The following is a 27,641-nucleotide window of genomic DNA, read 5'->3' on the forward strand; positions in this document are numbered from 1 at the left end:
AGTAGATATAAGAGTGTTAATTAAAAAAGTGTTACAATAAGCTATAAACATGTAACTAAAAGAATTTAATTATTTTACAATATTGTGTTACAATAGCAAAACTGATGTTGGAATAGAGTTTATTAAAACAATTTTTTGGTGTTACAAAAGGTTTATTGGTGTTGTAATAGAAATGTGGTTATACCTATATGTCGTTACTATAGATACTGAAAGTGTAACCATATGAGGTCCATGGTTACATTTACAACTATATTACCAAAAGTTGAAAAATTGTTACAATAGACCATATTGTAGCACGAACAAATCCAACACCACCAAATTTTCAAAAAGTGTAACCATAGCCCAATTTTTTGCTTTAGGTAACACTTTTTGGCCATTTTTACACTTTTTTGTGTGTTGCTAGAGGCCATATATGGTGTAGTGAAGAAGGAATAGATTATGATGAGACATTTGCTCCTGTATTGCAAGACTTGAAGCCATCAGAATATTTTTAGCTTATGCAGCCCATGCCAATTTCAAAGTCTATCAAGTGGATGTCAAAAGTGCCTTTCTGAATAAAGATTTGAAGGAGGAAGTCTATGTCAGTCAGCCTCCTGGTTTTGAAGACCCCAACTTTCCAGAATATGTCACTACACCATATATGGCCTCTCCTAACACTTTTTTTGGTGTTAAAAGCAAAAATGTTACCATACACCCCCAAAATTGATCTAAGCTAACATATTTTTTTAACGTTGTAGTAGAGATTAGAAAGTGTTACCATAGGCAGGAGGACATTGCTATTGTAACATAAAAAAATGTTAGCATTGATATCAAAAAATGTGTTACCATAGAACTGAAATTTTAGGCTGTTCTTTTTTTCTCTATGGATAACATTTAGGCGGTTATTTTTTGGACCAATTTTTTGGGTGGCCCAAATTTAACTAATACCCCGCTTATTTATTTTGTCCTAAATATCAGAAACACATCTAAAAAACATACACAAACACTCTCTTAAAACAGTTGGTTGAGAGCTATTGCAGAAAATGAATTAGGGTTCAAACCTAATCAGAGTCTTCTCAGTTGGGTTATAATTGTTATGTTTGAGCTGGGCTTGAGGTGAATTAGGGTTTGAAAATTGGGGCTTTTCTCAGTCCGGTATAGGGTTTAGGGTTTGAGTAATTAGGGCTTTCTTTTCAATCGAGCTTTTCTCAGTCGGGTTTGTTATTTGAGTAATTGGGGTTTTCAATCATGATTGGATCGTCGAATGTTTCTCGTTTTGATGTGGGTTCCTCTCTCTCTCTCTCCCCCTCTCCCTCTCTAAATTTTCATGGCTCTTACTGAAGCCGTTGCTTCCCAAATTGAAATGCCCACAAAATCAAGAGTTAATGTTGTTGGGACTGACAATTGGGGAATGTGGCTGCTAAACTTATTGTTTCCCACACTTTAAAGTTCGAATCTTTTCATGGTTTGTTGCTTTCTTAATTTATCTAACTTTCCAAAGTTTGTATTTATTTTCTATAATTGTTTGATTCTATATCTATTATTGTGTTTAATGCATGATTTTTGTGATGTAACTATTTTTTAATATTATTATAAGAATACCTCTTTAGAATCTTATGTTGATTTAGCCAAAATATTCTTGCAGTTCCAGACCTTGAAAATGTAGGTACTGATTTAGTACTACGATTGAAATATATCATTAATTGTGAGCGTATATGTTTAAGTAGATAATAAGACTGTTGGTAAACTAGTTTTGGGGTAATTATGCGGTGAAAGATGCAACCATGTTAGTATTTGTTACCCTGCATTAGTTTATAGAGGATTAACTGTTATGTGTTTATGGGGGCCAATATTGCTGATGAAGTAATGTGAACCTTATTTTTTTATTACCAATGTTTTGTTTGAGTATTTAGACGAAGCTATTGAAAATGTAGATTAATTAGCTATGGAATGCTGGCTATGCAGATTTCTATCAAGAAATTTAGAGAAGCAATAGTTGGGTATAGAGACAATAAAGAGACTGCGGAGAAATGAGTTCAGCTTTTCAACACTAAGTACTTCATGGTCTCAGCTGAGTATAATAAACTTGAGCCAATATTGTAAGAACTTATAATCTCACATTATAACCTATTGTTATGGCAAATGATAATCTACTTAATGTGCTTAAAAGTTTCGCGGTAACTACTTGGGTTTTGTACTAATCACATTACATGATTTTCTTCTTTATATAACTCAGTCTCACTTTTATAAATATCTATACCCCTTGTCAAAAGAATGGGGTATGTCATCAAGGAAAGTTGGAATATGCCACTAGCTATAGAAAACTAGGCACAATATGTGTTTGGAGATATCAATGAAACTGCTAAGAAACTTGTGCTTAAGTAATATGTGATTGCTATTTTTCTCATATGATGAATGATATGAATTGAAACTTTTTTGGATTTTTAGTTTCTCATATGCTACTGTTACATGACTTAATATCAGTTGGGATCGGTGGAAGCTCATGTATGCGAGGCATGTGCACAAAATCTATGTTATGGGACTTATAGTTGTTGGTAGAATGTGGGCAGTTCCAGAAATTAAAGGAATATCAAGGTCAACTAGGTCCGAAGATGAAAAGCTAAAGTTAGCTACAGGGGATTGCCATTCAAGAATGGTAAGTGCCTTAAAATTACAAAGAAGAACTCTATACATACTAAAAAACATGATGCACTTTGAATATCGGGATAGTCTCTTCTTCTTTTTGCTTTGTCTATTCAGTTGATTAATCAGAATTTCCTCAGCTACTTCAGTCACTATCTAATCCTTCTATTTGGATCAGGATAAGGCAAAGGAATCTAAGGAATTTTACGGGGAAGTTTTGAAAACACATCAGACTGTACAGTAAGGTTTTTTCCTGGTAAAATAATAAAAAGCAGTTACGTTCATATTTTCATGCCATAAATGCGTTTGTGCAGGTCTTAAGATAAAGTAATATCTGATTTGGAAATAGAGTTACCTGCAGGAAGGGTCGTGCAAGATTCTATACTCAGAAGCACACCAATTTCTGACGATGTGGGTGTAGTTGAATCGACAAAGAGAAGAAAGTATTTGATGGTTATTGGTATTAACACAGCTTTCAGTAGTAAAAAGAGAAGAGACTCTATTCGTGGAACATGGATGTAACCAGGTTAAGTAAATCCCTTTTGAGTGCATATTTCTTTTATGACAATATTTGTTTCTTCAACTTTTTTTCTTAATTATTTGATGCAGGTGATAAACTAAAGAAGCTTGAAGATAAAAAGGGAATTATAATGAGATTTGTCATAGGCCACAGGTAGGTAGATATCGTAAGATTATAACCAAGATTTGCTCAAACTTCTAGTACATACAAGTTGAACATGGATACTCAATTAGTTCAAAAACTTGGTAATGTTATTTTGGTTATCCTTGGTTGAGATCGGTGATCAATATCATTATAAAGTCATTTAAACAAAAAAATCAGGATTTCTTGTTTACTATATAGTAGATATGATATTAAGTATACTAAAAGTAGTGAAATTTTTCGCCCAAACACACACACACATATGTTTCAAATCATACTAAATATGCATTTCCTATAAAATATGTCATCAGTGCTACACCAGGTGGTATTCTCGATAGAGCTATCAAAGCAGAGGAGAAGAAACATGGAGATTTCTTGAGGCTGGTATGCTCTTCTCTTCGTATATTTTTTTTCACATTTTTATTATTTTCACATGAAAAAGGATCAGTTCCACACCCTTATCTCCTTTGTCGATGCATGAATCACTTGGGATAAATATGACTAATATTTTTTTTTTTTAATTCAATCTGAGCAGGATGAATTTTTTAGTTTGTTGGTATATGATCTTGTAGGCTGCGGAGGATGAATTATAGAATAGCTTAGAGAAATTGAAAGTGATGTAGCATTATGGTTTAAATACTTGACCAAAAAATATTAAAAAATTGCATAAGTTTGAAGTTTTAGAACAGATTTAGCACCTAAGTATGTCGTGTATTGAATAGTAGACATATGTTTAGACTATAAACCATTTATTAATTATTTACAGCTTCTTCTTTTTACAATCTTATCAACTTGTACCTCACAATTTTGTATAAAAATTGTTATTAATTCTTTCAGCAAAAACTTTTTGTAATAAAATTATACTTTTTCGAGCTCTAAAAGTGTTAGCACACATGCTTTTCTCTTGTTCTTTTTTAACATTTTATGTATTATGTATAAATATTATATAGGAACAGATGATGGAGCTAGCACAAGGGAGGGGAAAGCTGATATTTGGAAACCTTTAAATGTCCGCGTGAAAGTTACAAATAGGAGTAAATTCTCAAAGTCTATTTCTTAAGAAGAACCTGCATCCAAAGCTGTTTTATTTTTGTTGAGTTGGAACTTTGTATTTGTTGAATTTGAACTTTGAGTAACGGTATTAAGGTAAATATGTATTTAAGATTTGAAGGTCGTAAAATGTCATCAAATGAAATTTTTATGTTGGGAAAATAATAAAAAATATTATAATGTATACAAGAGTGTTACACTAGAGACAAGACTAGAGTGTTTATAAAAAAAGGTGTTACAATAAGCGATAAATATGTAACCAAAAAAAATTAATTGTTTTACAGTATTGTGTTACAATAGAAAAAATAATGTTCCAAAAGAGTTTATTGTAACATGTTTTTTGGTGTTACTAAACGTTTAAGGGTGTTGTAATAGAATTGTGGTTACACCTCTTTGGTGTTACCATAGATACTCAAACGGTAACCATATGGGGTTTTTTGTTACACTTTTACCTATGTTACTAAAGGTTCTAAAAGTATTACTATAGACCCCTGCAAAACTAACATCATCAAATTTTCAAAAACTGTAACTATAGGCCAATTTTTTGCTTTAGGTAACACTTTTTGGCCATTTTTACACTTTTTTTTGGTGTTGCTAGAGGCCATATATGGTGTAGTGATAAATTTATGGATAGGAATATCAATAAAGTTATTAATAACACAACACTTGTTAAATTTGTCAGTACTGATGAAAATGGAATAAAGTCAGTTTATGAAGTAGGGTCTACCTCTAAAAATCCTGATAAAAAGAAATTTAAATTTAGAGTCAAGGAAAAGACGGATAAAAATATAGGCCTTCTCTCTAAAAATCAACTAGAAAATGAAATTTGTGAAGTGACTGCTAGGACTCACAAATCTAGTACAAAAAGAGGTAGAAATGGAAAACATGGAATAAATAAAGCAAAAAATTATAAGTACATTCCTGATGCTCCTAGAAAAGCTTGTTTTAACTTTAGTAATACTTATCATATTGCTATTGATTGCAGTATCTTTAAAGAGAAAGCCACTAAGATTACTGAGTCTAATATTAGTGGTAGATCAGTATTTTACAAACCACAGAATCCTCATTTTCACTGTAGTGGCATTTGACACTCTATTTACACATATAAAGAATATCATAGCTTGTATCACAACAATTATGATCCTTTACCAAAATTAAATAAAATTGCTATTTCAAATAGAACTGTTAAATTGAATGTGCATGCATCTTATATAGTTAAAACTGTTAAGAAAAATCGTGATGGATCAAATCCTGATGGAGAAATTCCTAATAGGGCATATCATGATGGGTCAATTCCTGACAGGAAGTCTTATGCTGCAAAAATACATAAGACGTCAAAAAGGACCCAACAAGTGTGGGTTCTTAAATATGCTAACTGATTTCTAAATTTCTGATTACAGTGAAATAAGAAGAGTGTGCTTGTACTTAATAGTGGTCGTTCAGTACATCTGACTGGAAATAAATCCCTGTTGTTATAATATGAGGATAAGGTTGGCTCAATGGTTTCCTATGTTGATGGAAATATAGGAAAAATACTGGGATATGGAAATATAATCATTGGAAATGTCATTATCTCGAATGTAGCTCTGGTAGAAGAACTGAAGCACAATATGCCGAGCACCAGTCAAATTACTGACTGAGTATACTATGTTGTGTTATATGATACGCACTTTAAAGTAGTTCATAAAGTCACAAAGAAAGTTATTTTCAAAGGATATAGGCATGGAAACATTTATGAAGCCAAACTTCATTCAAATACTGATGGATCTGAAACTTGTTTGATAAGCAAAGCATCAGGAGATGAAAGTTGGAAGTGGCACAAAAAGCTTTCTCACCTCAACTTCAATAATCTTAATCAATTTATGAAGAAATATTTGGTGAGAGGTCTATTAAACATGTTTTACTCCCCTGATGGTTTGTGTGATGCATGTCAACTAGCCAAACAAAGAAGGACCTCATTCAAAAGCAAGTTAGAATCATCCATCAAAAAGCCATATCAATTGCTACATCTAGATCTCATTGGCCATGTGAATGTCACGTCAATCAACAAGAAAAGGTACACTCTAGTTGTTGTTAATGAATATACTAGATTTACATGGGTATTTTTCTTGCACAGTAAGGATGAAACTGCAAATATTCTTTTGGATCATTTGAGCCTGATTGAAAGTGGTTCAAAGTACAAAGTGCAAATTCTGAGAAATGATAACAAGTCTGAGTTTAAAAATAGCAAGATAGATGAGTTATGCGGATATAAGGGAATCTCTCCATAATTTTCAGCTCCTGGCATACCTCAACAAAATGGAGTTGTGGAAAGGAAGAATATAACACTAATTGAAGCTGGAAGGACTATGTTTTTGGAAGATAATCTACCAACATACTTTTGGGCTAAAGCTGTCAACACTGCCTGTTATACTCAGAATCTAACTATGATCAATGGGCATGGACTAACTCCTTATCAAATGATTAAGGAAAAGAAGCCAAGCTTAAAACATCTCCATATATTTGGATGCAACTGTTTTGTTCTTAAGACACATCCAAAAATGCTTGGAAAATTTGACATAAAAGCCGATGAAGGTATTTTTGTTGCATATCCTCCATTAAAAGCCTATAAAGTTTTCAATCTGAGAACTAGAACAATTGTTATATCAATCCAGGTTTCTTTTGATGATAAGATCCTACAATCGAATAAGACACTCATGAAGAACTTGTATTTGCCAACAAAAAGCTCAAGTCTGGAAAATATCTAAATCCCGATGACTTATCAAATCCTGATGATAGTCAAATCCTGAAAATAAGTCAAATCCTGGCAGTGAGTCCGATCTTGATGATGATACTGACCCTGATCTAGAGTTGATTATTGAAGATGTATATGTTGAGGAGGAGAAACATCAAGTTATTCACAACTCTAGTGAATTAAATCCTGATGATACTGATGAATAAGGAAATACTTGATCAATTGGAAATTCTTCTAATATAACAACTAAAAGCTCATCAAGAAGTGATCATTCAACTGAGCATCAAGATCAATTTGGTGAACATTCTCCAAATAGAAGCTCTTCTCAATCAGGAATTGACAAAACTGATACAGAGGGAGCTTCACATGAAAATGATGCGTCCAATGCAGCGGGCATCAGGAAATGGGACTGAACTGCCAAAAGTTGTGGTTTTAGTAAGCCCAAATAAATAAATAAATAAAACACAGAAGAAGGTTTGAGAGCAGACAAAGAAATTACAAAGGGGGGAATAAAGCGTTTCTGTGAGTATGGTATTCATATTGATATACTCTTCAATCACTAAATCATATGACGAGAATCACTAAACCGTACATAGTAATCACCAAATTACACATAGTATTCACTATATGGGACATATAAATCACTATTTATATGTTCTGGGTTTCCAGGATTTAGGGCCTAAAGGTCCTAAACCATAGACTAAGTTATGTTTTAGGCTCTAGAGGCCCTAAACCCTACACCACAAATGCTAAATAAATGGAATGTTTATCAACTAATTTCTGATTATTAGAAAGAGCTAAATATTTTTAAAACTTATTTAAGGAATTGGTGAACCCCAAAAAATTAACAACTATTAAATTAAGGTCCAATTTAAATTTTAGATAGTAATTTCTAGTTCTTGAATTATTAAATTTTGTAAACAGACAAAACACAATATTCAAAAGAATATTGAAGAGAAAATGGAATTTGAAGAAACTAAAAAATAAGAAAGTCATGATCAATTTCCAGAGCAAGAACCAAACAAGAAACCAAAAATGAACAAGTGGAAGAGGAGGATAGTGAAAAAGATTAAAAAAAACTAGATTACACATGTTATTCACTAAACCAGTAGTTTGTGTGTAAAAGGTAAAAGTGTATAGTAGGAGATTAATGGTGTATGATGGGGGAAAGAGATGGGATACCGCGAAAAAGGTGTGGTACAGGAGAAATACGATAAATTACTAAGTATGCTTACTAGAATCCCTAAAATTAAAAAAGTTCTGAAATTATTGTAATTTCTGGTTAGTAATTCTGTTAAGTATAAATAGTGATTTATCGTTGGAATATAACAAATATGGTATGCAAATTGATCGTTGGGAGATGCAGAAAAATATAGTGAAGTCAGATTTTAAAAAAAGTTTATCGATTAATGGAAAATATTAAATTAAAAACAAATATAAATATACTTACGTATAGATGTACAAAGGGAAGTTATAGTTGAAATTGGAGGGAGGAGAGAGAAGGAGTTGGATAAAACTTGTGTGGTGGAGATTCAATTCAAGCTATAAAATTAGTGGTTGTCATTGGTTTCTAGTTTTTAGAATAAGGTTGGTTTCTATTTGACCATCTCCATATATATATTAAGTGCTACTCTAATTGAAATAAATTTTAGAACAGAAACTAGAATTCAAATATATTTTATAAATTACCTCGAAATATAACACATATAGTATGCAAATCCGTCGTGAAGAGATAAAGAAAAATACAGTGAAGTCGGATTTAAAAAAAAACTTATTGTTTGACGGGAAAATTAAATTAAAAATGGATGGAAAAAGCTGAGATTGTGCATGGTAGGGTACAAATTAGTTGTGTGTGCACTACAAGAAATTTGCAATCACACAACACCAATCAAACAACGGTCGATAAAAAACCGTTGCCCCAAATTAGTAGACAACTGTGAATTTTCTTTCCTCGAAAAATTGTTTTTGGAGTACATGTAGAACAATGGTTATATATGTATTTTAAAAGAGTTATCTATGTGGCATCCACTTATCGAGCTAGATAACAGTTCTTATACTGCACTGTTGTCATACATCTTTAACATAACAGTCCAAAACCGTTGTTAATAAACTTAGTTATTGTAGATCAAACAATGGTAGATCACTAAGTTATTCTTAATAAACCGTTGTTAATAAACAATGCTGTAAAATGCAATCTCCATTTAATGGAGACCACATTTTGCAGCTCTTGCATTACTATAAAGAGAGTAAACCTGGACACGTATACATTCATAAATAAACTAAATATTTTTACAAATTTACAAGTTCATCTATGAATTGAAAAATAAACAAATTAATCACAATGGCATAATACTACAAGTCCAGTGAAGAGCCTCCGGTAATTGGTGTCAGGTAATTGTCATCATCACTGGTTGTGCAGAAATCTTGATGATTGATTGTGATGCCTGGATTTGCGTCGGCTATTTTCTTAAGTAACAAAGCCATATTCTCCTGCACCTTCCTCTTTGCTCATCTGTAGCTTATCTTGTTCTTGCAACAGTTTTTCTTTAGCCAATTTCTTGATCTTAACCTCAAGATCTTTACTCATCTTACTCTTGTACATTTTCAGCAAATGTAATAGACTCTTCTATAATTGGTTTCTCTCCCTCCCTGAAAATGTAAATAGGATAATGCTATAGATGAATGTCTGGATAAAAACGTAAACAACCTCAATGGCTACATGTAGCATTATAATTTTTCAAGTTTAACTACAGAAATGCATTATTTCTTAAGACAATATGATGAAAGTAAACATTCCTCATAAAACAGTTAATATTGGTAGGTACATATAAAGCAATGGATTCCTAATAACAAACAAGCTTTTCTAGATTAGTTCTTCAAATGGAGTCTTGGAGTGTTCCGTACACCCATATCTACACCTGTGGTAGTTCAAATTTACATAATTTCGAAGTGTGGACAAGAGATTAAAAATGATTTGAGATTACAGGCTTCTTTATTTCGAAGTCTGGACAAGAGAATTAAATAAGGCGCTAAAACATATTTTTATGAATTTATAGTTACAAACAACAGAATTGCATGTGGAATACGCAATGTTGGACTTACAATTATGGTTAAAGCGCTGATGACACATAATTCCAGATTCAAGATTAGAGTTAGGAGAATTTAATAGTGAGTTGGCAAAAGGGGGAACTTTAAACTGCATTCTAGTAAGTGAACAATATTGTATGCAAACAAGTCCTGAATAAGCACTATGCATTATGTCCATCAGAGGAAACTTTAAGAAGAACATCAAAAGGCTGTAGTCAAGTCGTACGGTACCTGAAGAAACTCCAAATGTCATAGCAAAGGATCTCTAGGCAGGAACGTAACCTTGTTATGACATCACCACGCAGATCAGACACATTGAATTTTAATACCAATTACAGCTAGCAAACCTCAATATCATATCAAGAACCTTCACAATATGCAAAACATAAAATAAGATATGATACATAGACTAATAACAAGATGAAATAACCATTCTACAATGTTAACAGCTCGACACTTGAAACTTCTTCGAAGAAAGTGAATAAAAAATGAAATAAAACCTAGGGCTCAAAATGGTCTCCATCAGAACTGACTCAATGTCTTAAGCTTGACAATGTACAAGTTGTATCAAAAGATGCTTAAACAGAGACATATGTATCCACATATACAAACACAAACGAAGTTTTATATCTATGATGAAAAAAAAATTAATTAACATATAGTTAAATAAAATAATTAAATATTAAAAAAAAGTACCAGTGTTGTGTTTTGTGTTGTTTCTATTGAGAGTGGAGATAGTCGAGTGTATTAAGAGTTGAGAGAGTCGAGTGCTTCATACTAAAAACACAACACCGCTCTAAATCAACATCACAAAAAGTCAATCACATACAATCTTTAATCCTGAAATCGAGAAAATATAAAATAATATAAAATCAGATAGAGACAGCTGGGGTAGTACCTTAAAGTAGAACCACAATCTTATTTGACCCCAATTCCAATTAAAGACCCCAGCTCGGATTCATGAGATTTTAAAAAATCTCCCCCAAATCAACATGATCCCTAATCCAGAGTTAAGAAGAGAAGATGTTTTCACATCAATTACCTGAAAGAAAGAAGAGAAGTCCCAGTGATGCTCTGAATCGAGATTTTATCCTGAATCATCATGTTAACAAGATAATTGAATGAAGAGATGAAAGAAAGAAGAGTAGAAAGAAGAGGAGATGAGAAGAAGAGAATAACGACCTAACTGTATAGATCAATAATTATGGATTGTCGAACAACTCATTTAAAAAAAATTATTCGGACGTTCGGGTAACATTTTCGTTTTGGGGAGTACGCCTTTTACTCGATTTTCCTTATAAAGTCATGCACGGAATGTTCGGGAATTTTTAAATAATTTTTTCACAAGCCCAAAATCAACATATCTTGATATCGGTACGGTTGGATCGTCGAACAGCTCATTTAAAAAAATTATTCGGACGTTCGGGTAATATTCTCGTTTCAGGGAGTGCGCTTTTTACTAGATTTTCATTATAATGTCATGCACGGAATGTTCGGGAATTTTTAAATAATTTTTTCATAAGCCCAAAATCAACATATCCTGACATCGGTACGGTTGGATCGTCGAACAGCTCACTTAAAAAAATTATTCGGACGTTCGGGTAAAATTCTCGTTTCAGGGAGTAGGCCTTTTAATCGATTTTCCTTATAAAGTCATGCACGGAATTTTCGGGAATTTTTCAATAACTTTTTCACAAGCCCAAAATCAACATATCTTGACATCGGCACGGTTGGATCATCGAATAGCTCATTTAAAAAAATTATTCGAACGTTCGGGTAACATTCTTATTTCAGGGAGTATGCCTTTTACAAGATTTTCCTTATAAAGGCATGCACGGAATTTTTGTGAATTTTTAAATAATTTTTTCACAAGCTCAAAATTAACATATCTTGACATCGGTACAGTTGGATCGTCAAATTGCTCATTTTAAAAATTTATTCGGACGTTCAGGTAACATTCTCGGTTCAGGGAGTACGCCTTTTACTATATTTTCCTTATAAAGTTATGCACGAAAGGTTCAGGAATTTTTAAATATTTTTTTTCACAAGCCCAAAATCAACATATCTTGACATCCGTACGGTAGGATCGTCAGACAGTTCATTTAAAAAAATTATTCGGACGTTCGGATAGCATTCTCGTATCTGGGAGTACGCATTTTACTCGATTTTCCTTATAAAGTCATTCACGGAATGTTCGGGAATTTTTAAATAATTTTTTCACAAGCCCAAAATCAACATATCTTGACATCGGTACAGTTGGATCGTCGAATTGCTCATTTTAAAAAATTATTCGGACGTTCGGGTAACATTCTCATTTCAGGGAGTACGCCTTTTACTCGATTTTCCTTATAAAGTCATACACGGAATGTTCGGGAATTTTTAAATAATTTTTTCAGAAGCCCAAAATGAAAGTATCTTGACATCGGTACGGTTGGATCATCGAACAACTCATTTAAAAAAATATTCGGACGTTCGGGTAACATTCTCCTTTCAGGGAGTACGCCTTTTACTGGATTTTCCTTATAAAGTCATCCACGGAATGTTCGGGAATTTTTAAATAATTTTTTCACAAGCCCAAAATCAATATATCTTGACATCCGTATGGTTGGATCGTCAGACAGCTCATTTAAAAAAATTACTCGGACATTCGGGTAACATTCTCGTTTCAGGGAGTACGCCTTTTACTGCATTTTTTTATAAAGTCATGCACGGAATGTTCGGGAATTTTTAAATATTTTTCACAAGCCCAAAATCAACATATCTTGACATTGGTACGGTTGGATCGTCAAACAGCTCACTTAAAAAAATTATTTGGACGTTCGGATAACATTCTCGTTTCAGGGAGTACGCCTTTTACACGATTTTCCTTATAAAGTCATGCACGAAATGTTCGGCAATTTTTAAATAATTTTTTCACAAGCCCAAAATCAACATATCTTGACATGGGTACGGTTGGATCTTCGAACAGCTCAATTAAAAAAATTATCCGAACGTTCGGGTAACATTCTCATTTCAGGGAGTATGCCTTTTACAAGATTTTCCTTATAAATTCATGCACGGAATGTTCAGGAATTTTGAAAAAAAAATTCACAAGCCCAAAATCAACATATCTTGACATCGGTACGGTTGGATCAACGAACAACTCATTTAAAAAAATTATTTGGATGTTCGGGTAACATTCTCGTGTCTGGGAGTACACCTTTTACTCGATTTTCCTTATAAAGTCATGCACGGAAAGTTCGGGAATTTTTAAATATTTTTTCACAAGCCCAAAATCAACATATCTTGACATCCGTACGTTTGGATCATCGGACAGCTCATTTAAAAAAATTATTCGGACGTTCGAGTAACATTCTCATTTCAGGCAGTACGCCTTTTACTCGATTTTCCTTATAAAGTCATGCACGGAATGTTCGGGAATTTTTAAATAATTTTTTCAGAAGCCCAAAATCAACATATGTTGACATCGGTATGGTTCGATCATCGACCAGATCATTTAAAAAAAATATTCGGACGTTCGGGTAACATTCTCGTTTCAGGGAGTACGCCTATTACTGGATTTTCCTTATAAAGTCATGCACGGAATGTTCGGGAATTTTTAAATAATTTTTTCACAAGCCTAAAATCAACATATCTTGACATCCGTACGGTTGGATTTTCAGCCAACTCATTTAAAAAAATTACTCGAACATTTGTGTAACATTCTCGTTTCAGGGAGTACGCCTTTTACTGGATTTTACTTATAAAGTCATGCACGGAATGTTCGGGAATTTTTAAATATTTTTCACAAGCCCAAAATCAACATATCTTGACATCGGTACGGTTGGATTGTCGAACAGCTCACTTAAAAAAATTATTTGGATGTTCGGGTAACATTCTTGTTTCAGGGAGTACGCCTTTTACTCGATTTTCCTTATAAAGTCATGCACGGAATGTTCAGGAATTTTTAAATAATTTTTTCACAAGCCCAAAATCAACATATCTTGACATCGGTACGGTTGGATCATCGAACAGCTTAATAAAAAAAATTATTCGAACGTTCGGGTAACATTTTCATTTCAGGAAGTATGCCTTTTATAAGATTTTCCTTATAAATTCATGCACGAAATGTTCGGGAATTTTTAAATATTTTTTTCACAAGCCCAAAATCAACATATCTTGACATCGGTACGGTTGGATCATCGAACAGCTCATTTAAAAAAATTATTCGGACGTTCGGGTAATATTCTCGTTTCAGTGAGTACGCCTTTTACTAGATTTTCCTTATAAAGTCATGCACGGAAAGTTCGGGAATTTTTAAATATTTTTTCACAAGCCCAAAATCAACATATATTGACATCCGTACGTTTGGATCATCGGACAGCTCATTTAAAAAAATTATTCGGACGTTCGAGTAACATTCTCATTTCAGGCAGTACGCCTTTTACTCGATTTTCCTTATAAAGTCATGCACGGAATGTTCGGGAATTTTTAAATAATTTTTTCCCAAGCCCAAAATCAACATATCTTGACATCAGTATGGTTGGATCCACGAATAGCTCATTTAAAAAAAATATTTGGACGTTCGGGTAACATTCTCGTTTCTGGGAGTACGCCTTTTACTGGATTTTCCTTATAAAGTCATGCGCAGAATGTTCCGGAATTTTTAAATAAGTTTTTCACAAGCCCAAAATCAATATATCTTGACATCCGTAAGGTTGGATCGTCAGACAGCTCATTTAAAAAAATTATTCGGACATTCGGGTAAAATATTCGTTTGAGGGAGTACGCCTTTTACTCGATTTTCCTTATAAAGTCATGCACAGAATGTTCGGAAATTTTTAAATATTTTTTTACGAGCCCAAAATCAACATATCTTGACATCCGTACAGTTGAATTGTCGGACAGCTCATTTAAAAAAATTATTCGGACATTCGTGTAACATTCTAGTTTCTGGGAGTACGCCTTTTACTGGATTTTCCTTATAAAATCATGCACGGAATATTTGGGAATGTTCGGGAGTACACAGTTTTTACAATTTATTCTTTAATTTTGAAAAAAATAATGGGAAAAAAACTGATCGTCAGATTAAAGTAGAACTGAATTATAAATCGTTGATTTGAAATAATTTTTTTTTGAGTTCCCTCTTCTTTCATTTTCATCTCCCCCATTTACTTTAACTCGTTACTTTGTTTACTACATTACTTCTATCTCTAAACACCTCAATACCAACACCAGCGATTTCAACTCAACACCGGCGATTTTAACTCTTCACCGGCGATTTTCATCTCCCATTCGACTCAACAACTAAACAGAGGTATTTAATACAACCCACACCTATATGTCATCTATATTGGGGGATTATGAAACCCTAAAAGCCACATCCATATTTGGGGATTTGGGGTTTGTATTTGGGATTTGGGCTTTATATTTGGGGCATTTGAGTGATTGATTTGCGGTTTATATAACCATTTTTAGAGTTTTTTATTATTTGGGGTTTCTAAAACATTCTTCTTTTTTTCTTTTAATTACATCTCTGTTTTTAAAATGTTTGTTGTTGATTACGTTTTGAGTTATCTTGGATTTTGCATGCAATGAGTTACAAATATATATGTTTATAAATATGTATTGAGTTATGTATGTTTGTATGAGTGATTTGGGGGTTATATTTATGATAAATGAATTTGTTTTGAGTATATATTTGTTGGAAGTTTTAGTGCTAGGTGTTTTGTGTGAATAAATTATGTTTAATGTATATTAAACACTTTTTTAAATTAATTTCTAAGACGTAAGATGATGGGGATCAAACTTGCGGTGTCTAAGATGATGGGGATTCTAAGACGCAAGATGATGGGGATCAAACTTGCGGTGTCTAAGATGATGGGGATTCTAAGACGCAAGATGATGGGGATCAAACTTGCGGTGTGTAAGATGATGGGGATCAAACTTGCGGTGTCTTTTAATTCAAATGGAGAGCCATATGCTAAAGCAGGGGCAGAGATGCAATCATATATCAGAGTTTTGGCAAGAACAAAAGCCCCAATCTGGCATGATTCCTGGAAGTCTGTTCCAAAAGACACACAGGAAAAGATTTGGGACTGTGTGCAGGTAAAAAAATGAAATAATCTAGTTGCTTATGTTCTTTCACTTGCTTGCATTTTTGTAATGATACTAATGTTTCTTATATATGTAGATGGCTTTCATTGTACCTCAATCAGCCAAAAAGATGGTTTTATTATCTGCATCTTCAAAATGGAGGGTGTTCAAATGTCGGCTCACCAATGATTATATTCTTCCGTATATTGATCAACCTGAAATTTTGGAACATCCTCCTGCAGATTATTCTTTCATTGAAAAATGTCATTGGGACATATTTGTTTATCATCGCACGTCGACGGAATTTATGGTATGGTTCTATTTACTTTTACATAATATTTTTTTCGCTAAATTTATATACAATATTTACTTAGTCGTGATCATATTTAACCTCATTGATGCTTTTTATGAAGAAAATTCATGAAGAACAAGTTCAAAGAAGGTCAATGAGTTATATCCACATCGCATGGCTCGAAAAGGTTATGCAAACCTTGAAAATGAATGGGTTAGTGCTATTGAAACAACATATTCATTTTTGTTTTCTTGCTGACTTTCCAAATATGTTTATGTTATTACTAAGGTGATTATTATATGTCAATGTAGTTAGAATCTCATCCAGATATAGAGGAGGTAGATCGATCAGATACATGGATTGAGGCAAGGAAGGACAAAGATGGAATTTTTTTAAATGATGTAGTGACGGAAAAAGCCAAAGAAATTGTAAGTTATTGATTTTTTAAATAATGCAGTTGTTGTAATATATCGATTTGTTGGTGCTTTATGTTGTCTTTTTAATCTAAACTCAAGATATTTATTTGTTTATTTTGTTTACATAATTTTATCTACCCTTTGATGTGTCAGTTTGTAATCACGATTTAGACGTGGTCATTACATATACAACAATTTAGTAGGAGCATTAGAGAATAACTTAGTGTTTGATTGTTTGTAGGAGTTTAGTTGATCAGTTACTATTTTATGGGACATTTCATTTTTATTAGTGGTAGTAGTATTCCAATCAACAATAATATGAGTAAGGCAACTTGGCCAGACTACGTTTTACTCTCTAGTTACATACATACATTGATCCATATTGTATGCTATTTAAGTTTGTACCAACACTTTGAACCTTTTTTTGCTAAACTGTTAACAAACTTTGCTAAATTGTAAGTACTACATTTTTACATGCCTACACATATTAGATATTTTATATCAAATAGCTAAAATTAAAAAATTGATAATCTTAATTTTGTAGGAAAAGCTAAAGGAGGAGGTTAAGGAAGGAAAAATTGCAGTGGACGGTGTTAATGATGTTTTAACTATGGCGCTTGGCAAGCCTGAGCACGGAGGAAGGATATGTGGTCAAGGATCCCATGTGAAACAATCAGTTAATTTTCTTTAGAAATATTTTGTCAAGTGCAAGTTTTCAAATATGTAGTTGGTGATGTGAGACGTTAAGTAAGCTTTGGATGTTTGGTAGAAGTTCGTATGCGCTGATCAGATTGTAGGATTTGGTTGAATTTTTTTTAAGTATTGTGAATGTTGAAGTCTATGGATGTAGTTCTATTTAGTTGGCTTGGATTGTGTTCCTAGATTGATAAGTTATGGATTGATGGATTGAATGATATGGATTTGTGATTGGAAAAATTTTAGTTTTAAATTTCCACATGCGGTGGTGTGCATGAACTGGGAATTTGGTATGCAAAAATTTTACACTTCAACAGATAATGGTGATTCAAAGCAAAAACAACCCTTGTACAGTACATATTCAAACAACAACCACCTTAAGTAATGCATTATCAACACAGTTGCCTTATGCTAGATAATGTATTAGGTAAAACTTATAAGCCATTGTGTTAATAATATTCAAGTAACTGGTAAAAGTTAAACAATGTTGTCTCAAAATATAAAGAACAATGTATTTACTATAGAGAGAATTGTCTGAATAGTTTTGAGATAACAGTGAACACCTACTCCATATTTAAAACAATTGTTTAAAATCATGTACACAACGCTTGATTTGAACAAACTATTATTTTAATACCATCCATACAACAGTGCTGAACAAAAGCCATTGTCACAAAGAAACCAGAATAAGGGATTTTCTTGAAAACTGTTGTTGTTATGTTTTGAGACAATGGTGAAATTGAAATTACCATTATCTCAATAAATATAAAATTTTAAGAATAAAATTAGATACTCTTAGTTGACATAAATTTACCATTGTATAGAACTAAAACAGTTTTTTTACTCTGTTTTAACAACGGTTCTTATTTCCAATTCTGTTGTTTGTCATGAACTCTAAAATGAATACTCTTAGTTGACACAAATTTACCGTTGTGTAGAACTAAAACTGTTGTTTTACTCTATTTTCAACCACAGTTCTTGTTTTTAATTTTGTTGTTTGTCTTGAACTGTAACAAGTCTTGCATAACTGTTGTGCTATCTTGTTCTACCAAAGGTTAAAAACCGTTGTCTTACTTCATATCAGACGAGTGCTGGGTATTCAACCGAAAATTTTGAAGTCAGACAATGGTGCAAAACTGTTGTGTCAAAGAAAATTTCTTGTAGTGGTGGTGCTTTAAGGGGACCATTTGTTAGGAAATGAATAACACACAAAGGGGGGTGAATGTGTTTTACTATTTTTAGGCTTTTCTTGAAAGTTTTTGTCTTTGTTGAACAAAGTAAATTTAATCTTGTAGAAATGTGTTACTGCAGGAATTTAAACATGCAAGAATAAGGAACACAGATCTTTTCAAAACTCACTTAACTTTGTATTAAAATTAAGAATGTTTTTCTAGAAAATTTCTAGGCTCTTTGATGTTATAGAACTTAGCTTCTCCTTGAAAGTGTTACAAGAAATTTTATCTAAAATTGTTACAACTGACTTAGGACCAGTGTTAATTTTATAACTCAGTTAACTACTGGTTTACACAATGTGTTAATAAGACATGCTATTAGCTTTTCTAAACTCACTTATCATTTCTATTTATAGAAAAGTAGATCTTCCATTTCTTGCTTAGCATATCTTCAGCATCCCGTGTTCACTTTAATCTTCCTTTGTCAATTAATCTTTACCATTGATCTTGCACATTCTTCAAGCTGCTTTTTATAGACTTGTCAATCCAGCTGTTGGATTGTTTGTTCATTATTTATATTGGATATTGAACTGATATGCAACCTTGTACTTAGAGATTGTACATCGAGATCTCCAGTTTAGGTCTATTGAACACTTGACATCTCGATAAGTATATTGGCTTATCGAGATCTCTAGAACTTTATATTTAGTTTGGCTTGTAGAGGTCTTTAGTTCTCTATAAGAGAATTTTGGCTTGTCGAGATCTCTAGTCTTCACATCTTCACTTTGATTAATCGATAACTCTTAGTTATCTAGTGGCTTCTTGACTTGTCGATTTCTCAAAGTTCTCTAGTCAAGTTAACTTGTTAAAATCTCAGAGTCCTCTAGTGAATTTTAACTTGTCGATATCTCTGAGTTCTCTAGTGAATTTTGACTTATCGATATCTCTAAGTTCTCTAGTGGAACTTGACTTATCGATAACTCAGAGTTCTCTAGTAAAGAAATGACTTGTCTATATCTCTAATCTTCATATCTTCAATTTGGCTTATCGATATCTTTCTGAGTTCTCTAGTAGCTTTCTTAACTTCTCGATAAGCCATTTTGGAGTTCTCGAATGACTTCTCTATAATATTAAATATTTGACTTGTAGAGATCTTGACTTAGAGTATTTTTCTCCAAACTGATTTATTCAACTCCAAGCTTCTTCCAAAATTCTTCCGAGGCATGATCTTCTTGATCTTCTTCCAGAAAGAATCCTTAGACTTGATACTATTTTAGGAAAAAGAGTCTAGTCTGCTCATTTACATTTTTACAGACTTTAAGTGTTACAAGTATAAAATATAGATTAAGATAACAATACAACTCACTTGGGGTTGACCACAAGCTTAGCTGATTACCAAAAATAACAGTTCATTAATCTCCTCCTTAGATCAGATGTCCATTTGTCTTGCTTCATACTTTGACCAGGGACACTAATGATATAGTTATCTTCAGTTATCTTTGACATCATCACTTATATATTACAATCTCCCCCAACTTGTTCATTATGAAATTATGCACAAGTTCTAATAGATGATGTCAAAACTCTAACTAAATGCAGAAGTAATCTCCCCATCTTGTCTTCTTTTGAGAGTTGCATTTAGATTTACTCTTCTCTCAACATCCATCCGGTTGTTTCTCTGTTTCTGCATAGTGATATATTCTCCCCCTTTTTGACATTATCTCCAGGTAGAAAGATCCAGTTAGACGCATATTGTTTAAGCTTTTGTCATTGTCCATTTAGAACAATATCTGCAACTTCAAGATCCAGTGATATCTGTAGTGATGAGTCCATCAAGTAGAACAAGAATTTTACTTAGATTTACAGAAGAATTCTCTCAGTAATAAAAGTCCTAAGCTCTCTGTTCTTTTGAATAAGTAGTCTCACTACTTCTCACTGCACTAGTCTCATGACTTTTAAGAGTCAGAGTTTCCTCACAAGTATTACTAAATCCATACGCTCATCTAACTCTCCTTTTTCCAGGAAGGATTCTGCCTATCTTATTTTCTATTTTTCTCTCAATCTTTTCTCTCATCCTCACATGAAAGGCTCAATTGTTGTTCGACTTACAGAAATAAGAGGTGGCTGAGAAGAGTTATTTGTTATCATGTGATTAGCGGTAAACCATATAGGTCTAATCATACTCATTTCATCAGAAGAGTGAATACCAGTTTGAGGTTGTGAGATGGATGGTCCATCAGAAACACATGTGACTAGGATCACAGTTTAACTTACAGACTACATTGTGGTTCTAACAGTGTGTTGTCCTCCACTTATAGTGGGAACCTCCAATTGAATTAGAGGGGATTTGACTGGGTTACTGTCATGTACACCAACCTCAAACCCTTGTGTGTCTTGCAACACACTGGCACTTAAGTGTGCTATACTTGCCTTCTTCATGAAATTATCATAGGAAATTATACTTCTAGGTTTGACTGCTAAGACAGCTTTTGCTAGAGTTGAGAGGGGAGTTGTCCCTTCTTAAGGAACCTCAAATTGAATTGGAGAGGATTTAGATAGCTCCTCCTCATGAGTACCACCCTCAAACATTTCAGTCTGTGAAGACTATTTTGCACATGAAGGTGCATTAGAGATATTCATGGGATCTTCAGTAAAAACTAATGGATTTCCAATATTTATGGTGGTTCTTTTCTCAAACAACAGAATAACTGAAGAACATTTTGAAATTTTTGTCCTTTTATAAAACATGTTTCTTTTGAGAGTCAGCTGGGTGGGATTGTGGTTAGGTTTGTGTTTGTGTTACTGTGCCTGGGTGAACTGCAGTTTGGTTTTGAAATGTTTTAACTGCAGTTTTAGCATAAATACCTGTTGATTGATTATCTCAATTTCCTGTTGTTATCTGAATAGATTGTGTTGGACCTGTAATGCATTGAACACATGTATGTTTTTGGAGTTTGATTAGATAAATGCATTATAAGATATTTAGTTGCACGCATTATTGTAGAAAAGATAATAATGAATTCAGATATAAACACATAGCAATCATTACACAAATAAAAGAATGATAGGGAAGATGAAGAATTTTCATTAATAATCGAAACAAAGTACATTAAGATAAAGATTTTAACAAGTAAATCCTAATCCTAACTACTCTAGTTTCTGTTTCTTCTTTTTATCAGCCTCTATCCTCCTTGCCCGACGCTGGTAAGCTCTAGACATGGAGTGTGAAAGATAGATGATTATCTCCTGCAACTCCAGAGCAGCAAGTCGTTGTTGCTCAGCCACCATGGCACGTTTCTCCTGCTCTAGAGAGACTTCTCCTTCAAAGAATAGGAAGTTTATCTGATCGTCCCACGAGAGTTCATCAAAAACGTAGAGTGGAATATCAAAAAGGCTGCATACGATCCCTTTGATGTGGACTTGAAGTCCAAAAAGGTCATAATAGACCCTATTGCCAGCCAAATGATGGGCTGGAAGATAAACACCGTTGTTGAGTGTGTGGAAAACAGGGGCAGCCATTGGAGAGAGAGGAACAATAAGTAGTGTTTCTGGTGTAGTGTTTGATGAGAAAGAAAGTAGTGATGAATAATGAAGGACTAAGGGTTTGAATTTATAGAAGGAGAAAAGAAAGAAACCAAGATACTCTTGAGTTGCTCGGTTAATAAGTGTAATAATCACACAGACATACTTTACGAGTATCTAGACAGTTAAAAGTGACTAGTAACTATTCCCCATGCAAGTAGTCAAGAATCTTAAATTACTTTCTAGGTTAACTATTCCCCATGCAAATAAACAAGTACTCCCTACACAAGAAGTAACCCTTCCTATCAGCAAAATACTTCACTAGCTAACTCATCGAAACAAATACTGGTAAGGAATTATTTTGAATAAATTCAAAATATATAATTAGCATATAGTCAAATAAATTTAACTATTATCAGCATTCTCAAAATATCACATATAAAGTACTAGTCTACTTACATTATACTAACATATTCAACACAAAAAAATGCACATAAGCATGTAAATATGTCAATAAGTCTGAGTAATTATAGATAAAGTATATCAAAAGTATTTTGCTGAACATAATTTATGCATTAAATTATTTCAGTTTTTCATACATTTTGCTTCTTTTGATATGTTATTTATTAACTTCATATTTAGGATATAAATTAATAAATATTCAGTTTGCTTAGAATTTTGGGAAATTTTAAGTTAAAATATGTATCAAGAAGTCTGAGTATTTATAGTAAAAGTAAATGACTTGTTGAGAACTCAAAAAATAGACATTTGGAGTTTGTCTGTCGAGAAGTCATTTTTAGAACTGAAGTACATATCGAGAAGTCATTTTAAATTACTCTCTTAGAGAACTCTTAATTGACTTATCGAGATGTCAAATAAATACCCAATTTGTCTAAAAAGTGGACTGAACTAATTCTAACTTTTATTTGAATAAATTCAAAATAAAATTAGAATGAATTTTCCAATAGTATTTTACCAAAATAATTTATTAAATTAAATCATTTAAGTTCTGAGTTATTGATAAGTCAAAAATTATACTTACAGAAAACTCTATGAATTAACACTACTAGAGAGCTCTACAAAGACTTATCGATATGTCATATTAAGCCTATCGAGAAGTCACTCGAGAGGTTAGTAATTGACTTATCAAAGACTCACTCCAGAAGTCCCAAAATGACTTGTCGAGAAGTCAATTTGACTTATCGGGAACTCAGTTCTCTATATACTTTTGGTTTATGTAATTCTGCCTTGTGTTAATTTTATATATTAAGAATGTAAATTAACAACTGAGTAGTTTACTTAGAATTTTAAAAATTCCAAGTTGAATTTGAATTTGAAATAGAAATATGCAGAGATTTCTGAAATATTTATAATTCATATTTCAGTTAACTTCGATTAAATCAAATTAATATTGATTTACTGGAGATTAATTTGCTGCAAAACATTAGTTGAGTTCTTGCCTTAGGATGAATAATTAAGCATTCCAATTTCACCTACAAGTCTAGTGAAAGTTGCTTCATCCAAAGGTTTAGTAAAAATGTCAGCCAATTGTTTTTCTGGTGGTACAAACATGAGCTCAATGGTACCATTTGTAGCATGTTCTCAAATGATTAGAAGGATTAGCTACTATAGATATAGCACTAGTATTATCACACATAATAGGAATTTTATGTAACACTAGACCATAATCCATTAGCTGATTTCTAATCCAAAGCACTTGAGCACAACAACTCCCTGCAGCTATGTATTCAACTTCAGCTGTAGAAGTTCATATAGATTGTTATTTCTTGCTATACCGGGACACAAGTCTTTGACCTAGAAATTGACAGCTTCCACTGGTTCTCTTTCTGTCAACCCTGCATCCAGCAAAATCTGCATCTGTGTAACCAACAACATCAAAACCAGTTCCCTTAGGATACCATAATCCCAAGTTTGGAGTCCCCTTCAAGTATCTGAAAATACTCTTTACAGCCATCAAATGTGATTCTTTTGGATTGGCTTGAAATCTTGCATATAGACATTTTGCAAACATGATGTCTGGTCTACTTGCTATTAAGTAAAGCAATGATCCAATCATTCCTCTATAGCTTGAGATGTCTACACTTTTGCCCTTTTTATCTCCATCCAACTTTTTTACAATAGACATAGGTGTAGATGCAGGTGAACAATCAACCATACCAAACTTCTTCAATAGATCCTTGACATATTTAGTTTGGCAGATGAAGATACCATCACTTCTGTGACTAGCTTGAAGTCCAAGGAAGTAACTCAGTTACCCCTTCATACTCATTTCATATTCACGTTGCATAAGCTTGGAGAATCTTTGGCGAAGCTTCTCATTAGTAGAACCAAAGATGATATCATCCACATAAATCTGAACTAGGATCATATCTTCACCATGTTTCTTGTAGAAAAGAATCTTGTGTATGGTTCTTGTAGTAAAACCATGCTTTAGTAGAAAATCTGATAGTGTGTCATACCAAGCTCTAGGTGCATGTTTTAGTCCATATAGAGCCCTGAGTAACTTGTACACAAAATTTGGAAATTTTGGATCCTCAAAGCCAGGAGGTTTTTGCACATAAACTTCTTCTTCTATCTCACCATTCACAAAGGCATTGTTGACGTCCATTTAATACACTTTGAAGTTAGAATGTGCAGCAAATTTAAGGAAAATTCTTATAGCTTCAAGTCTTGCAACTAGAGCAAAAATTTCATCATAATCAATTCCTTCTTCTTGTGAGTAGCCTTTTGCAACTAACTTTGCTTTATTTCTAGTAACTATATCATTTTCATCCATTTTATTCCTAAACACCCATTTTGTTCCAATAATATTTCTATTTTTTGCTGCAGGAACTAATTTCCAAACTTTGCTTCTTTCAAACTGATTCAGTTCTTCCTGCATGGCAGATATCCAGTCAGGATCTAGAAGAGCTTCATCAGTTTTTTTAGGTTCTACTTGAGACATAAAACATGCATGTAGGCACTCATTAACAGTTGCACTTCTAGTCCTCACACCAGCAGTAGCATCATTAATAATTGCATCTCTAGTCTGACTCATATCCCACTTCCTTGTATGAGTTTATTGACTTGTGCCTTCATTATTTTCTTCATTGTTGGTATGACTGTTGGATCCTTCTTCTCTTTCTCCCCCTGAGTTGGTGCTCTCAAATTCAGGTGTTTGAGGTGAGTTTCTATTTTTATGATTTTCTTGTTGAGTAGTCTCTTCATTTAATGTCTGTTGTGCATCGACTTCATCTTCTCCATCAGAGTCACTATCAATGTTGAGGTTTTGAAATTCTAGGGCTTCACCTTCATTATCATCAAGGCATTTCAAGCCTGAACATTTGTCATTATCAAATGTCAGATCTGTGCTCTCCATAATCTTCTTTTGATCAATCACATAAAATTTGTATGATGTTCTTTCCGGTGAATATCCCAGAAAAATTACTTCAAAAACCTTTGAGTCAAATTTTTCCACATATTCAGAGTTGTCTTTCAAAATGTAACATTTGCTTCCAAACACATTAAGATGCTTTACAGTAGACTTTCTCTTAGACATGATTGAGTAGGGTGACTTGCCATCTGCCATGTTAATGAGATATCTGTTCTGAGTATAACATGCAGTATTAACAGCCTCTTCCCTGAAACTTGTTGGCAACTTGGCATCTTGCAGCATTGTCCTGGAAGCTTCAACCAATATTTCTATTCTTTCTCTCAACTACTCCATTTTGTTGAGGTGTCTTGGCAGCTGAGAGTTCTCGAACAATGCCTTTTCCTTACAGAATTCATTTAATGTAGCATTTCTAAATTATGTTCCATTGTCCCTTCTCAATTTTTTCACATAATTGTAATTTCGGCCTGTTTTTCTATCTTCTTGATGTGCTCAATTATGATGTGTGGAGTTTCATCTTTAGAGTACATGAACTCTACCAAAGTGTATCTTGAAAATCATCCACCATCACAAGTGCATATTTGTTCCTTGAAATTGATAAGACATTCACTGGTCCAAATAATTTTAGGGTTTCAAGCACATAAACGCAACGGAAATAGTAATTACAAAATGTAAAAATTAGAATTTTCAAAACCCACCGCAGGATCCATGCGAAAAACATATATTTAATTCGTAGATCAGATTATTTACCAATTAGTTGACTAATGGAGATCAATCACCACGCATCCCGCTCTCGCAATCTACGCTCTATTGGTATCCACACGAATGCTTGAACTCAAGGATTGAATGTGTACTAGCACAAACCCGTTTCTTCTTGCTCTCTCCATCTTCTCTCTTGGTGGCTAGGGTTTTAGTAAAAGTTTTTTCATATCAAAAATCAGTCACACAAGAGATATTATATAGAGAGTAGAAAAATGAATTATAACTCTTAAGTAATTAGGAGTTATTATTATCTCGAAATTCCTATTTGTATTATAATTAAGTCTCACTTAATTATTTAACAAATAAATTTCATAATTAATATTAGTAAATTCGAATATCAATATTTATCTAATTAATTAAGTCATACTTAATTAATATTATAAATAATTCAAATTACTTTAATATAATTTAAGTCCAATTTAAATTAAATAATCCTTCAAGCATTCTTAGTGTGTGACCCTATAGGTAATTATTACGTTGGCAGCGAATTTTAAATCTAATTGAAAATCGTAAACAATGAGCGGCATCTAGTAATACATCGTTGCTACCCAAATAATAATAATTAAATCGGTGATCGATTAAATCTTTCGTGAATAATGTAGAATGTAATATAATCCCTTTAACCAAATATTATAGATTAAACTAGAGACATGTAATGTGTCATCCTCATCATAGTTTAATCCAAGTTTCCTTGATCAATGAGTAGACTATCATATCAAATTAACATTTGAGCGTGGCCACACATTTCGTAGTCTAGCACACACAAGTGGTCAATAATATCACTCCTAAAATAGGAGGTTTAAATCCCATCTAGATCATTCATATTTCACATACATTTCATAATATAACCAATGTCCACTTTTATCATTACCCGGTCAACGATAAATTTTAATGGAATCAATGTATATTAATTCTCGTAGAGAAATATAATGACTTCAGGTCTAAGGACCATTATATCATTATCATTGTGAGAATAACTTATGACACAACAGACATGTAGAATCTCACATTGGGTCTTTCCAGCACCATGTACATACACATCCGCCTGTGTTTTTTACTTTGGTATCACTATACCTATGATCAATGAGATGTGATCTTTAGTCAACAAACACACCAGCATTAATGCAAAATTATTGTCCCTTAATAATAATACTCGACTAG

General features: G+C 33.0%; 1 long non-coding RNA gene across 1 annotated transcript; it reads left to right on the forward strand.

The window, feature by feature from the left end:
• The first annotated feature begins 1,153 nt into the window (after window positions 1-1,153).
• LOC141705926 (uncharacterized) lies at window positions 1,154-4,414 on the forward strand. Its single transcript, XR_012568533.1, has 7 exons — window positions 1,154-1,444; window positions 2,464-2,635; window positions 2,801-2,862; window positions 2,937-3,148; window positions 3,232-3,295; window positions 3,595-3,667; window positions 4,234-4,414. It is a non-coding gene; the product is annotated as an uncharacterized LOC141705926 (long non-coding RNA).
• Window positions 4,415-27,641: the final 23,227 nt, after the last annotated feature.

The sequence above is a fragment of the Apium graveolens genome, chromosome 2 (assembly GCF_009905375.1).
Source record: "Apium graveolens cultivar Ventura chromosome 2, ASM990537v1, whole genome shotgun sequence".
Taxonomy (NCBI): Eukaryota; Viridiplantae; Streptophyta; class Magnoliopsida; order Apiales; family Apiaceae; genus Apium; species Apium graveolens.